At 46.2% G+C, this 16,009-nt stretch overlaps 1 protein-coding gene across 1 annotated transcript in view; it reads left to right on the top strand.

The window, feature by feature from the left end:
• The first annotated feature begins 340 nt into the window (after nt 1-340).
• LOC138467890 (UTP--glucose-1-phosphate uridylyltransferase) overlaps nt 341-16,009 on the top strand; it is an 839,807-nt gene continuing 824,138 nt past the window's right edge. The window contains exon 1 of the mRNA XM_069608192.1: nt 341-459. The gene's annotated coding sequence lies outside the window, so the exon portion shown is untranslated. The remainder of the gene's footprint in view (nt 460-16,009) is intronic.

Genomic DNA, 16,009 nt, shown 5'->3' with positions numbered 1-16,009 from the left:
CTGATTACCGTGTTTTTGCTGCTGCCTACATACATAGTAGTCATTATCTTGTGATGTCACTTCGTGTGAGGTCACTTTCGGTGATGTTATCAAATGCAAATTAAGGGGCCTGCACTTAATTTGTCCTCTTGGCCCCGCAAATCCTAAACCCGGCCTTGGGGTCGGATTTCAACGCTATAATTAGCACAGCTCAGAATCAGACCCTCAGTCAACCACCAACGCAACACACACACATGCTCCCTTGGGGATAACAGATATGGTAGACACGAAGCATGCTCATTACAGATAAGGCGAGCCACGAGACAAAAATAACACCGGCGCTCTGGCCACTCCCCGCTGTTAATTGAAAGGGCAGAGAGGTGGGAAGGACCCCACCTCAATCAAAACGTCCTGCAAGCTGCTAAAACACATGAGACCGTGCTGAAGAATCGAGCATTTTCTCCTCAAGGTCAATCCAAGGTAAATCTTGTACTTTCGTGTCAGTCAGGGGTCGTTTGGTCTCATTTTCGCCAAAGTAAACTCGTGGTCAGGTGGCCGCCTCACATCCTGAGCCGCCAGGGCTAAGTGTCTTCTATTTTAAGCTGCCCTTGCAGCTGTTCATTTGGGAGTGGGCAGGGAGGGGTATGCATTGCCCTCTAAAGTGACAGAAAAAGGTCATTTAGCAGCTTAGTGGAAAGGCACAAGACGCTACCAGCAAACACGTTCAAAGACGGCATACACAGTTGGACAATGGCAGCTGTTCCTGACCTGCTGGTCAAGTGCCATATATCACGGAGAGTGACCGGACCAATCCTGCCCGCCGACATCCTGTTTGTCAGGCGTGTTTGCTGCAGTCCAGGACACTGCGTGTGCATTTTGACAGCTACAGCCTTTAATTGTTTAACTCTGCAGGGCGGAAGGAGCTCCCAACTCTCTCTCTCTCTCTCTCTCTCTCTCTCTCTCTCTCTCCCTCTCTCTACCTCTCTCTACCTCTCTCCCTCTCCCTCTCCCTCTCTCTCTCTCTCTGCTAGCCTGCAATTAGAACGTTATATACAGCCTTCTATATAGGTATTGCAGCCTGCCATGTGATGCAGCTATCTAAAACTGTGAGAGTGTTATGATTGCCGTGCACAAGTCTTTTCAAGTCTTTATTTCAAAACCTTCCAGACTCCACTTTGTAAGATTTTGTTTCATCGAGCAAGTGATCATATTTAGCAGCTTTAGGACATTTTGAAGGATTTGTGGAAAAAAACAGGTTAAAAAAAAGTTACGGTTGCTTATCTCTGAAAAGTTAAAGGACACACACTTTGGGAATGCCAACATTAAGGTACACACACCCCCTCCAAAAGTAAATCAAATGTAATGTCTGCAAAAAAATGGGAATGTCAAGTAGACATGGACGAACTTGTTTAAACTGCTTTAGCTGAAACATTTTTGAGAAGATTTGTCCCTAATGCGAGAATGAGATGTTTTGAGATGCAGAAGAACCCCACACAAACTTAAGACGAGCTTCTGGGCCTCACGTGATGATTTGTTGTTCGGCAGTCTCCAAAAAGTGAGGCTGTGCTGGGGCCCTGGGGGCCCCGGTCCAACCACACTGCGGCGGGTCATTATCCCACCACCGCCGCGACGGGAGATGAGTCCGCCACCATGACTGAAACAGGCACCTGTGACTGACAGAAGTGCCAGCCAGTCACAGCGGCGAGCGATGCTGTGGCAGCTGGCACTTCCGTCAGTCACAGCTGCCTGCAGGAAACACTGCGGCATCTCCAAACTGTAACCTCCTCTCCTGACCCCTCACGAGGGGCAGGAGACGAAGTTACAGTCCATTTGTTGCCTGTGGGCAGAATCATGCCTGCAACCTCGCCCCAGGTCACCTGGAGGCTGTGTGCTGCAGACTCGACCACAGATCCCACGATTAAACGGACCCGGTTTATTTATATATAGTTTGTCGGATACACGCATCCGACAAACACACGTATCCGACAAACAATGACTAAATAAATAAATGAGCCGGGTCGTGGGCTGTTCCCGCTCTGCACAACGCGGTTAATTTATTTATTTATGCGTTGTTTGTTGGATACACGAATCCGACAAACAATGTATAAATAAATAAACCAGGTTTGTTCCAGGAGCAAAACAAAAAGTGGTGAAAAGAAGCAGTGTAAAGAGGGGAACAAAGGAGATACAGTACCCGGTTTATTTATTTATGCAGTGTGTGCCGAGTGATTTATCTAATTAGTTTGTAACAAGCAGACAGTGTGGATATGCACTTAGTGGCTACACCCATCAAGTCTTAGACCACGCCCATCATGCAAGCCACGCCCCTGAATGAGGGCCCCCTCTATTTCTTACCCCACTTAAAGCACTGCTTGTGACAGAAGGTGTTGCACAGGGCAGACTCAAATTTGGGGGGGGGGCGTGGTTGTTATTTTGGGAAAGTTTTGAGAAGTCTTTTGAGGAGCTTGAAGAAGTGTTTTCTGATTGTTAATCTGTTCACCTTTGTCTAACTGTTTCTTCAGGGTGTGTTAGTGTCTTGTGTTAGTTTCCCATAAAAAAAGACTATAAGGTAAGCTTGTTTTTTGTACTTATACCATTTTGTCTAATTATAAAAGTTTAAAAGCCCAAAAAAAGTTTCACACAGCTATTTGTTGCCCCCAAAAAATAAAAAAACACACTCTCCCGCAGAGGTGTTTGTCGTGTATGGTTTTATTTCATTGTATTGTATTCTAATAGTTATAGCTTGTGGTTGTGCACAGTAGGTTTTAAGCGTAGGTTATGGTTGTAGGATTGTTTCGTTTGTTTCTGCACTTTTTTTTGTTCACTTAGAATTGTGCCCGTTCTCATACTCTTTTTGGGCTCTCTCGTCCACACATATGCAGTTCTTGGCCTTTGTGGTATTGGCAATGATGCACCAGCAGATACGCTGGGGAGTGAAGTGGGAAGGAGGCTTGGGGGCGGGGTTGTATTTTTTCTTGAAGGGGCCAGGATTCCCCCCTTTATTGATGAGGATAGGGAACCTCACGCTCTTTGGGAGTGTTGCTTCGCAGGCCCAGGACACAGAGCTCCACTAATCCTCCAACTCACTGGGGGAGGCGGAGGCACTGGTGGAGGCCTCCGTAGGGGGAGAAGAGGAAGGGCCACCAAAGAAGCCCCCTATAGAGGACATGTACAGAGGCAGGGGATGGAGGGCCTCATGTGGATGCCCCCCCACCCCTGAGGCATTAGAGCAGCAGGTAGGTATGTGGGTTTTGCGGGACGAGGGGGTGGGCGCAGCCTGCACCCCGGAGGAAATGTTTGGTTTGGGTCCTGATTTGGTGAGGGCACGGAGGAGGGAGTTGTCCCCACCCAGCAGTGTGAGGGTTCTGCTGTGGACGAGGTGGGCACGGGGGAAGAACGCCCCGCAGATGTGCCACAGCAGGTGTTGGAATGTCAGAATTCTTCCTCACAAACTTGACCCCGTAGTGTAGAGGAAGAATTCTTTCTATGAATATACCTCTCTGAATGTACAAAGGAACATACAGAAAGATTGATTAATCGAAAGACTGGAATCCTTGGAGACCTCGTGGCTGTGAAGAAAGATACAGTAATTAATAACCTGAATTCTTATAACAGAATTCGAGCAAGATATCTATTACACTACCCTGTGAGGTTAGTGGCAAGACCCAGAACTATTAGGACAAGGACTCTAGTCAGTAGTCGTGGAATTTCCTGTAACAGAAACTACTGCGTGAGAACAGAATAAACTGAGGGATCAATGATACAAATAATAGCCTAAACCCCTATGTTAGATAAACAGTATGAGGAGGTAATAATATCCCTTGGATAGCCAAACGTGAGAGAAAAGTTCCTATCTAACCCGTATGGTTTGGAGCAGGGGAGTTGCTAGGTCTGGAAAAGACCCGGGGCTAAGCTGATGTCGGAACTGTTGGGACTGGGGGCTAGCTAGTCTTTTGGCTGTAGCTCATGAGATTCTATCCGGGGCTACAACCAAAAGATCAGGGGCTATAGCCCACTTAGCCCCCCCCCTAGCAACGCCCCTGGTTTGGAGTGACCCACTTCCCTGAACCAAAAAGTAAACAAAATGAAGCACAAGTTACCGTACCCCAATAGTTCCACTAGATCTCTCCCACGGTGACAACACTCCCACGTAGCAGCGGAGGCTGGCAGGATCCCGCGGTGCAGCTGAGGCTGAGAACTCCTAGTCCCATGATGCAGCAGAGGCTGATACTATCCCCCGGTGCAGCTGAGGCTGAGAACTCCTATTCCCATGATGCAGCGGAGGCTGATACTATCCCGCGGTGCAGCTGAGGCTGAAACACTCCTATCCCGCAAGGAAGCGAGGGTTGAGAAAGTTATCGGTACAAAATTACGTGGTAGTAACAAAAGTGAGTACACAAGAAAGGAACTCAAACGAGGAAAACCTGAAATCCGTATAGGTGTCAAAAAACAAGGGGTCAAGAACAGCAAGCCAAATACCAGTCCGAATCAAAAACACAAGCGGGCGGCGACAGAACCAAGGAGCAGGCAAGTAGAGAGTCCAGGGACGAGTGCCGTACGTCGAAAAACCAGAAGTTCCAGGTACCAAGACAGACTAGGGAAATCCAAATGCAGGTCCGAAAAGACGTTAGCAGAAATCACAAAAAAGGCACAGATTGAAGCAGTATACCAAAAAGGCTCAATCGGAAGCACTGATCTTAGAACAGGGCGGAGCTTAAGAAGAGCAAGTCATGTGACTAGTGTTTGCTTCCTGAACGCCGACTCCCTCCCCTTGACAACGGCTTCCACCGTTGCCAAGGTAACTTCCAAGCCCTTCTGTATGAATCGGGTTGGAAACGCAGGAGTCTTTTGCCGTATTTCCGTACTACATTAGGTTTAGCAAGACTCTTGGTAAATCGTGGAATTCTTGAAACCTGTCTCGAGTCCCGTGGCATGACAGTACCCTCCCCAAAAGGTATACCCCCTCTCCGAGAAGCCCAGAAGTTAGCAATCAACCGTGGGGCATGGATATGATCCACGGGTTCCCAAGTACGGTCTTCCGGCCCATAGCCCTTCCAATCAACAAAATACCATCGAACACCCTTGGAAACTTTAGTAGAGAGGATCTTGCGAACCTCATATTCCTCCTCACCCTGTATCTGTAGAGGCAGTGGACGTGAAGGCAGGGAGGTGTTTGGGTAGAATTCTTTCAGAAGGGACACATGGAATACCGGATGTATCCGCCACTTCAGAGGAAGGCGCAGACGCACCGTCACTGGGTTGATTAATGCAGTGACCACATAAGGACCCACATAACGAGGCAAGAGGGCCCTTCTCCCCGGCAAGTGCAGATTCTTCGTAGATAACCACACCTTCCCACCCACAGAATAGCTAGGGGCTGGAGAACGATGAGCATCAGCATAGTGTTTGGTGCGTTCCTGAGCCAGTTCCAAATGTCGCTTAACCTGGCTACGGATCGACACCAAACTTTCCACCACGCAACAGGCCGCTGCGGGATGATTAGCAGGACAAACAGGGGACAATGGCAAAGACCTAGGATGACGTCCAAATAAGGCAAAAAAGTGCGAGGACTGAGTAGGGGAATGCAGAGAATTATTATACGCAAATTCCGCCATAGTGAGGACTGAGAGCCAGTCGTCCTGATATTTATGGGTCAGACATCTTAGGTATTGCTCCATGGTGGAATTCAAACGTTCCGTTTGCCCATCCGTCTGGGGATGATATGAGCTAGAATACCTGTCATCAATACCAAAAGAGGTAGTCAAGGATTTCCAAAAATGAGAGGTGAATTGCGAACCCATATCCGAGATAATAATTGAGGGAAGACCAAAGAAACGGAAGACATTCTTTAGAAACAACTCCGCCAACACCGGAGCAGTAGGTATCCCATGACAAGGTACGAACAAGGCCAACTTGGTAAAATAGTCGATGACCCAAATAGTATCAAAACCGGACACCGAAGGTAGTTCACCCACAAAGTCCATAGATATCATATACCAAGGCTGGTCCGGTATGGGCATGGATTGTAGCAAACCTACTGGTTTAGCATGGGAACTTTTACACTGGGCGCAAACATAACAGCGAGCGATGTATTCAGTAACATCTCTACCCATGGATGGCCACCAACACCACCGATGTAATAGATCCATGGTTTTCTTAGTACCAGGATGTGCTGCCACCCTAGAATCATGACACCAACTAACAGCTTTCTTCCGAATAGTCTCATCTGGCAAGTATAACAAACCTTTGACATAATGAAGACCCCTGATGATATCAAGACTCAATCGTTTAACCTCGTCTGGATTTTTCTGCACCCAAACCAGTAGTTCAGAACGAAGAGTGGGTTTTAGAGTACAAGCACATACCACCTGATGGGGTAGAAGCAACTGCTTCTCGGGCTGGTTCAAAGAAGGAACACCATGCATACGAGATAATGCATCAGCTTTGGTGTGTAAAGCTCCAGGTCTGTATGTTATGGTAAAGTTAAACATTGAAAAGAATTCATGCCACCTGGCATGTCGAGCCGTGGAACATTTTATCGATTGTAGGGCTAGTAAGTTCTTGTGATCTTTGAATACCTGGACTGGTATTGCTGAACCCAATAAATGATGTCGCCAGGTCATAAACGCATCCCTGATGGCCAACAACTCCTTTTCTGTTATGGTATAGTTGCTTTCATAAGATGTTAATTTTCGGGAATGAAAAGCAACCGGGTGTAACCCATGGGTATCTGGGCATTCTTGAGACAAGATAGCACCCAGAGCTATGTCAGAAGCATCGGCTTCAACCACAAAAGGAAGAGAAGGATCTGGATGTTGAAGAATGGGAGCAGTTGTAAACGCCGTCTTGAGATTAACAAAGGCATTAGTACAATCCTCTCCCCATATAAATGACTTTTTACTGCTTGTGAGAGCAGTTAAAGGAGCTGCCACTGTAGAGAAGTCACTAATGAATCTTCTATAGAAGTTTGCAAATCCCAAAAAAGATTGGAGAGCTTTAAGTGATGTAGGTATTGGCCAATCTAATACTGCTTTGACTTTAGACTGACTCATCTGGATTCCCTTGGGCATGATATCATACCCGAGAAATTCCACTTCAGTGGCATGGAAGATACACTTCTCCAATTTAGCAAACAGATGGTTCTCTCGAAGCTGTTGTAAGACCTGGGTGACGTGTTGTACATGAAGATCATAATTAGCTGAGTAAACCAAAATGTCATCCAAGTAGATAACAAGGAATTGATCGATCATATCATGAAATACATCATTTATGAAGTACTGGAAGGTAGCAGGGGCATTACAAAGTCCAAATGGCATAACTCTGTATTCAAAAAGGCCATATTTAGTTTTGAATGCAGTCTTCCATTCATCCCCACTACGAATTCTAACCAAATTGTAGGCCCCTCGGAGATCTAATTTGGTAAAGATAGCTGAAGAACCCAGCTGATCCAACAAGACAGAGATTAGAGGAATAGGATATTGATTCCTAATAGTGATTAGATTCAGAGCCCTGTAGTCGATACATGGACGCAGATCCCCTTCCTTCTTAGGAACAAAAAATAGGGGGGAAGCCGCGGGAGACCGAGAAGGACAAATAAACCCAGACTTAAGAGACTGATCAATGTATTCTTTGAGCACTTGGTCCTCCTTGTGTGTCAATGAATAAATCCTCCCGGAAGGTATCTTGGATCCGGGAATAAGATCTATGGAGCAGTCATAGGGTCTATGAGGTGGTAAAACCATGTCACTTCCTTCATCAAAACGTCTTGAAATTCAGCATACTCTTTAGGTAGTTCCCCTGTGAGCACTGCTCCGATGGTGGATGTAACATCCAGAAACGGACGACATGGATTATCTACTGGAGATTTTGACTGCCAACACTGGTTTTCACAGTGTTCCGACAAGAATTCAATATTGTTCGTGAACCAATCAATGGTTGGATTGTGTGCTCTAAGCCAGGGAATCCCTAAGATTAACTTGAGCCGTGGAGCTGAAATGAGATCGAATCCAATGGTCTCAGTATGCCCCTGACCAGTTTCCATAACTAGGTCAATAGTTTGATGGGTAACCATGCCAGACAACAAGGAAGAACCATCTACAGCATTAACAGCCACTGGTTTGTCCTTCGCAAGAATGGGTAAAGCTAGCTCTTTGGCATATTGCGAATCAATATAGTTTCCTGTGGCACCTGAATCAAGCACCGCAGTAGCTGGAACCAATTTCCCAGGAGGGAACAGGAACATAACTGTCATAGTGAAAGGCGTTACCAAACTGGAGTCCATTAACATGGAAGGGCTCGACAAACGGACTCCTCTTATTGTCGAGCTTTCAAGTTTCCCTGTTTCTTCATGGGTTTCTTAGTACACTCCTTCAGGAGATGATCGGAAGCACCACAATAGAAACATAAATGTTTTTTTTTTCTATTTTCCCTCTCTTCTGGAGAGAGGGGTCCCCGTGTGGCCGCTCCAATTTGCATGGGCTCGGGTCCTCCTGCAGTTGGAATAGGGTTAATTGATACTGGAGGAGGTAACCCCTTTTTCTCACCCTTTCTAGCGGCCTTGCGGGCATTGATCTGCCGAACCAGTTCCAACAATCCTGGAAATGTGTTTGGGACGACTGGTACCAAAGCAAGGGTATCTTTTAATGAATCGGATAACCCTTTGTAAAAAAGCGAGGCCTTCTTATCATCCGGCCACCCTGTCTCAGCAGCCAGCTGATTAAATTTGGCCAAATAAGCCAGAAGAGTTGAATCCCCCTGTTGTAAACTTAACAACTCCAACTCCATAACCTGGGCCTTGTACCGTGTATCGAAAACCTTACCCATGGCTGCAATCAATGCATCACAGTCGAACAGTAGAGGGCTACCCTCTTCCAATAAAGGGTTAGCCCAAGCTGCAGCAGTACCCCCAAGATGGGATAACAGGAAGGCGGCTTTGGTTGCGGAATCAGGGAAAGATCCTGGTCGACATAAGTAGTGCAACCGGCATTGATTCAAAAATGTCCTGAAGTGTTTAGGATCCCCATGAAACCGCTCAGGAGGAGCTAACGGAAACTGTGAGGTAACGTACACCGGTCCTGCCTCGGCCTGTGCGGCTGCAGCACCTGCACCCGAAGCGGATGGAGGTGGATGAACCGGAAGGGATGGGGGATGCATGGCCGTTTGTATTTCCAGGATTTGTTGTTGGGTCGTGGCATGTGCATTAGCCATGTCAGTGCCCAAATCTGCCACTAACTGAAACAAATTAGCCAGGGTCTCGTTAGATTCCATTTATGGGGCTTCTGATTTTGTCAGAATTCTTCCTCACAAACTTGACCCCATAGTGTAGAGGAAGAATTCTTTCTATCAATATACCTCTCTGAATGTACAAAGGAACATACAGAAAGATTGATTAATCGAAAGACTGGAATCCTTGGAGACCTTGTGGCTGTGAAGAAAGATACAGTAATTAATAACCTGAATTCTTATAACAAAATTCGAGCAAGATATCTATTACACTAACCTGTGAGGTTAGTGGCAAGACCCAGAACTATTAGGACAAGGACTCTAGTCAGTAGTCGTGGAATTTCCTGTAACAGAAACCACTGCGTGAGAACAGAATAAACTGGGGGATCAATGATACAAATAATAGCCTAAACCCCTATGTTAGATAAACAGTATGAGGAGGTAATAATATCCCTTGGATAGCCAAACGTGAGAGAAAAGTTCCTATCTAACCCGTATGGTTTGGAGTGACCCACTTCCCTGAACCAAAAAGTAAACAAAATGAAGCACAAGTTACCGTACCGCAATAGTTCCACTAGATCTCTCCCACGGTGACAACACTCCCACGTAGCAGCAGAGGCTGGCAGGATCCAGCGGTGCAGCTGAGGCTGAGAACTCCTAGTCCCACGATGCAGCGGAGGCTGATACTATCCCGCGGTGCAGCTGAGGCTGAGAACTCCTATTCCCACGATGCAGCGGAGGCTGATACTATCCCGCGGTGCAGCTGAGGCTGAAACACTCCTATCCCGCAAGGAAGCGAGGGATGAGAAAGTTATCGGTACAAAATTACGTGGTAGTAACAAAAGTGAGTACACAAGAAAGGAACTCAAACGAGGAAAACCTGAAATCCGTATAGGCGTCAAAAAACAAGGGGTCAAGAACAGCAAGCCAAATACCAGTCCGAATCAAAAACACAAGCGGGCGGCGACAGAACCAAGGAGCAGGCAAGTAGAGAGTCCAGGGACGAGTGCCGTACGTCGAAAAACCAGAAGTTCCAGGTACCAAGACAGACTAGGGAAATCCAAATGCAGGTCCGAAAAAACGTTAGCAGAAATCACAAAAAAGGCACAGATCGAAGCAGTATACCAAAAAGGCTCAATCAGAAGCACTGATCTTAGAACAGGGCGGAGCTTAAAAAGAGCAAGTCATGTGACTAGTGTTTGCTTCCTGAACGCCGACTCCCTCCCCTTGATAACGGCTTCCACCGTTGCCAAGGTAACTTCCAAGCCCTTCTGTATGAATCGGGTCGGAAACGCAGGAGTCTTTTGCCGTATTTCCGTACTACATTAGGTTTAGCAAGACTCTTGGCAAATTGTGGAATTCTTGAAACCTGTCTCGAGTCCCGTGGCATGACATGGAACTACCTGAGGGGGAGGAGAAAGAGAGGCAGATACAGGAAGAGGTAGTGATGAAGAAGCCACTTCCTACCTTGGCAAAGGGGAAAAGCTAGGAGGAGCATCCGGCAGAGTTGAAATCCACTTCTCCACATATCCCGCCGGGTACATACTGTGGGACTATTTTACCCTGCCACTTTAGAGGAAACACTTGTGTATAGGCGCGTTATAAATGCCATATCATATCATCAGGGGAGAGGAGCCTGGTCCCTGTGGCATAGTGAAGGGCTTTGGGAAGCTGATCAAGTAGGGCCAGAATGGTAGGGGCAAGGGGGGGCCACGCCCTATGGGCTACGGCGATCAGGAACCACATGCGCCACTGGCTGGGAAGGATGTTGCATGCACGTTTGTGCTCAGAGGCTAGCGAACATGCAGCCTCCACCACCGCCCCATCCAATAGTGGTCAGGAGTAGGGTCCTATCACAAGCCAGGGATGGGGTGCAGCACAACTGCAAAATTAGGCATGGTGTGACCAAACACTTGCACGTGTTGAGCATGGCCAATTGGCCCACAAGGCACTGGAAACTGTGGCCTGCAAGAAGAAACTTTTGCCAGCACCACCCTAATAAGCGTCTGGGGGTGTGTGCCACCATCAATAGTGTGTATCTTTGGCCAGGATCCCCTGGACGAGATTATGTGGTGACGGGGGGAACCTCTGCATGTATTGCAGGAACCCTGTTCGTTCTGGGGATCTGGAGCACGTTGTTTAATCGACAGTCGTTTTTTCCGCGGGTGTTTTTACAAAAACACTTTGCTGAAAAAACGAATTTAAATATTGTGTTGGGGGGGTCGGGAACCGTTAAAAATAGGTGGGGTAGGGAGGATTGGAGGGAACCCCCCCAAAAATAAAAATAATACATTTCGGTTACTTTTTTCTGAAAAATGCTCTCGTGAAAGCACCTGTCGTAAAAATGACTGTCAATGATATGACATAGAACCTCCCACCATAGTTGTGGTGGGAAGCCTGTGGAGATATATCGATCTCCACCACTCTTTCATCCTGTAGGCTGTTATGCACAGATGGAGGATTGAGGCAGTCCAGGCAGAGGGCCTGCACTCCCCCAATTGCAAGAATGGCAGGAGTGTGTGGGAGAGCTGGAGACATTTATCGGGCAATCTCTGGGATAGCTTTATATTTATAACACGCTTAATACCGAGAGGTTTCACAGCGTGGGCCCGGGGATCGAACCTGTGTTGCTCTGCGTGGTCTTGCTTCCAAGGCGAGCACATTGCCCCTGAGATATATTGGGCTCTGTACCATGTGAAAGAGTCTGAGAACCTGAAGCGCTGGATGAACTCTGTAGAAATGCCTGAATACCTTAGTGGGGGACTGTGGCCAGTGCTGGAAATTGACCTTTTCTACTGGGGGATCCCACATAGGGAAGTATTTTACTCACCCCACCCATAAATATTTGCCTTTCAGCCTCACAGAATTTTAATCATGAACACCTGGAAAATAGCCTTATTTCTTATAACGTGGTCAGCAAAGTATAAAATGTGCACACCTTTTAAACCTAAAATGTACTTCAGAATTTCCTGTAGAGGGAAATATGAACAATGGACTCCACAGGGTTCCTGCTCAAACCCTCAGGTGGTCTTGTGGGAAAGTGTCTAAATCCCAGCCCCGCGGCATAGCTTATAACAAACATGCATGCTGCAGCATTCTAAAATAAATGTCGAGTGCACATGGATTTCCCCAGATTGGGAACCAGATGTGGGGAGTCATTGTCTGGCGCATCCCGGATCAGGGAAGATCCAATTCTAGCAGTGGCTGTGCCCTGTTAAAACACCAGGGAACTTTAGTGGGTGGCATCATCCTTTGAAAACACACGAGAAACTTAGTGTGTGGCTGTGACCTGTGAGAAAAACACGAGAACCTTAGTGGGTGGCTGTGACCTGTGAGAAAAACACGAGAACCTTAGTGGGTGGCTCAAGGCATAAGTTCGTTTTGCCAAATTGATTAGTAGAAATTGCTGAACAAAAATAAATTGATTAGCAATCCAACTTAAATGATTAGCAATTATTTGCAGCGACCACTCCCTGCTGTCCTTCGAAACTGCAGGAGGAAATATGTCAGTTCCCTGCTACCTTAATGGTAGGCAGATAATAAATGTTTGTTTGTTTATTTATTATTTATAATGCGCGCCAGACCCAGAGGTATCAGGGCGCAGCAGTTACAAGACAATGCAAAGCTTAGTTACAGGAAGTCAAAAGTGTGAAACATAAATTACAGAGCAAGATAAATTGCCATTTACAGATATTACAGGCATTGTGTACAATGTTATAGATATCCCCACGGGGTAACATATGTTAAGTCATGAAGTGAAATACATTTCTTACAATGGCAAAATGTACAAATATTTACAAATGTTATATACAAGGAACACCAAGTAGGGGTTGCAAACTTGGGATGGGCGTTGTTAGTTACAATTCAGTTGACGTCATGTGAGTTAATGGTCACTGGCTTTCAGCCACAGGATGGTGTTGGTTCTAAAGTTAAGATAGGACTGGTCTATTCTCAGTGTGGGAGGCAGGGAGTTCCATAGTTTAGCCGCTTTAACAGGGAAACTATTACCTCCAATCGTGGTTAGTTTAAATTTAGGGATGGACAAGCGTTCCCTGTTTGCTAATCTGGTGGGTCTTATAGATGTCTGTTTGTGGAATCCCTCAGAGAGGTAGATAGGCGCAGCGTTATTAAGAGATTTATGGGTAAGCGACAACGTTTTTAGAAGGAGTTTGTCATTGGTTCGGAGCCAGTTATTCTGTCGTCTACTCTCAGAGATGTGGTTTCTTTTGGAGATGCCTAGTGCCACTCTAAGGGCATTGTTTTGTAGGGTTTGGATTCTTCTAATGATGGATTTGTTGGAGCCTATGTACAGGGCGTTGCAATAATCCAAGCAGGACAGGATGAGGGCTCAGGCCAGGATGGTACAGCTGTTATTGGAGAGAAATGGCTTACCTGTTCTTATATGTTTGCACGTATAGGCCATATAGGACGCTAGTGTGTTGACCTGTTTGGAGAATGAGAGTGTAGAATCGAGATAAATACCTTATGTTTTTACCTCCTGTGCTACCTTAATGCGGTTGCTGTCGATTATGAATGAGGAGTAGTCAGGTCCCAGTTTTATTAAAGTTAGTACGGGTACCCAGGTTGCTGAGTTCTGTTTTATCATCATTCAGGCATGGACCATGCGTGGCCATCCATGCCTGGATGATGATGTACACTCTATTCACTAAGGCCAAATCCTTGTCATAATCCCCTGAAAGTGGGAGGAGGATCTGGGTATCATCTGCATAGTTAGTGTAGGTGATACCAAGATGGTCCAGATCATCGAAAAGGGGCTTGGTGAATATGTTGTACAGTGTGGGCGAAACTCAGGATCCCTGTGGAACACCGCAAGTCATGGGTATGGGGTCTGCAGCTGCAGAGGGCGAAAAGACCTTCATAGTTCTTCCACTCAAGAAAGATCTAATCAAAGTTATAGCGTCCTTAGAGAAATGTGCTGTTCTGTGCTCAATACTCCTCCCCCAAACAAAATAGAAATAACGAATTGCTGCGGAGAAATGTATGAAAAGGTGTATCACACGTTTACTTTTGGATTCCCCATGCTTACCATCGATAACATGCAAACTTGTAGGTTTCCTTTAACGTGAAATCCCCTTGCGACACACACCTATGGCCACCTGCCCAGTGCACACCTCTCATGCTTTTCCCCCTTCTGAGGCTCGTGTGTACTGCATGATGTCACAGATTGATAGTGTATATGTTTGATAAAGGCCTGGCATGGGGGGGCGGGGGGTCTGTCAGGACGGTTGCAGTACACTGCAGCAATATAGGGCACACCCCACACCTGGCATCATAGAGCACCCAGGCAGCCCTGATGAGACTCTGGCTGCGTTTGCCGCATTTCCTGCTACTTCCAGGACTTCCAGAGGTTTGCAATGGCAGCTGAGGCAGACATTCCTGGAACAGCAAAGCAGAAGAAACTCTAGTACAGCCTGTAAAGGGTGAACCCTAATGTTAGCACCCTGAGCCTGTACCCCCACTTTCTCTGTAATGAGTTGGTGTTCATGTTTACCAGCACTACAAGGCGTTGTGACTCCCCTGCAGGAAGTCTACCTAAGCTTGTTAGCTGGATGGCAGCACGATTTCCAGCTCCATAAGCTCACCATTGGGGAAAGGGGAGCCAAAATGACACCCAGCTATTCCTGTCCTGTGCTTCTCAGAATGGTGAGCAGTGTCTTGGGGGAGCCCATCATACACCAACACCAGCTTGAATCATGTACACTTGTGGGGCCAAATGCCCCTTGAAATTATTTATTTATTTATTATTTATTTATTTAGGCGTTTAGTTGCAAACGTTTGCCATCAAGATCATGATCATCACACATGTTCCAAATCTTCCAATTGTTATGTGAATTACAATTCCTTAAATTAAAAAAATACATAATCTGTAAGAATTTTACCAGAGCACAGGTCAACCCAGCATTTCCCCCACAATACAAGGCCTCCCGCCATGCTTCGGCATCAACTCTGCGTTTCTTGAACAAACGGTTGTAAAAATACAAAGTCCGGTAGGATCTCAACTCAGGGCAAAGCGTTACACAGTCTGCATTTGACATTTCCTGAGCCCGCTCACATGAGGTGATCTTTGTATGTAGTATATTTAATCGGAATCCAAGGAACAAATTCCTGTGTCTTGCACTCAGGAACCTTTTAAGATATAATGCTGTCACATTAGACAACGCTGAAAGATTTTTTTCAAAGTGTGTGTTCCTTGGACTTAGCTCTTTTTAATTCTGAGTCCCTCCAATCATCCGCCCACAGCTTTCTTTTTACATGCGTAGGGTTCCAAAGAGAAGTAGAGATTTCTAGACCCCCCTTACTTGTAAAGGTAACAGAGCGATCTCATGCCTAATCACTGCTATAGGGATAGCATTTGCGAGGTTCAAAATCTGTCTCCAGAACCTTCCTTCAAGACGATCCCATATTTCCCATGACAATCCAAGACAGGCTTCGGCATCATAAGTGATGGCTGGTGTCACCTTCTGATTATATAAGTGTACGATTGGCAGGAGGGAAGATTTTCCATATTTCCACCCAATTAGGATGCCCTGAGCAGTTAGTTGTTTGATTTTGCTCTCTAGATGTTCTTTCCACAGGGTTTCACATGCACTTGCACTTATGAAATCACCTAGGTATTTTATAGATGGTACCGTCCAGATTCTATGATTCTTTAGGGTCCAGCTCAAGGTCTTCAATTTTTGGCTGCTTGTGTTCTCCAAGATTATTATTTAAGACTTATTGGCATGATTTGTAAGCCATTTTGTTCAATGTATTGTTGAAGGTTGTCTAATTTCCTCTGTAGGCCTTG

This window comes from Ambystoma mexicanum, chromosome 4q (assembly GCF_040938575.1).
Source record: "Ambystoma mexicanum isolate Mex_15411 chromosome 4q, UKY_AmexF1_1, whole genome shotgun sequence".
In the NCBI taxonomy this organism is placed as follows: domain Eukaryota; kingdom Metazoa; phylum Chordata; class Amphibia; order Caudata; family Ambystomatidae; genus Ambystoma; species Ambystoma mexicanum.
Note: the sequence above shows the minus strand (reverse complement) of the source record. Positions and strands in the feature narration are given on the sequence as shown.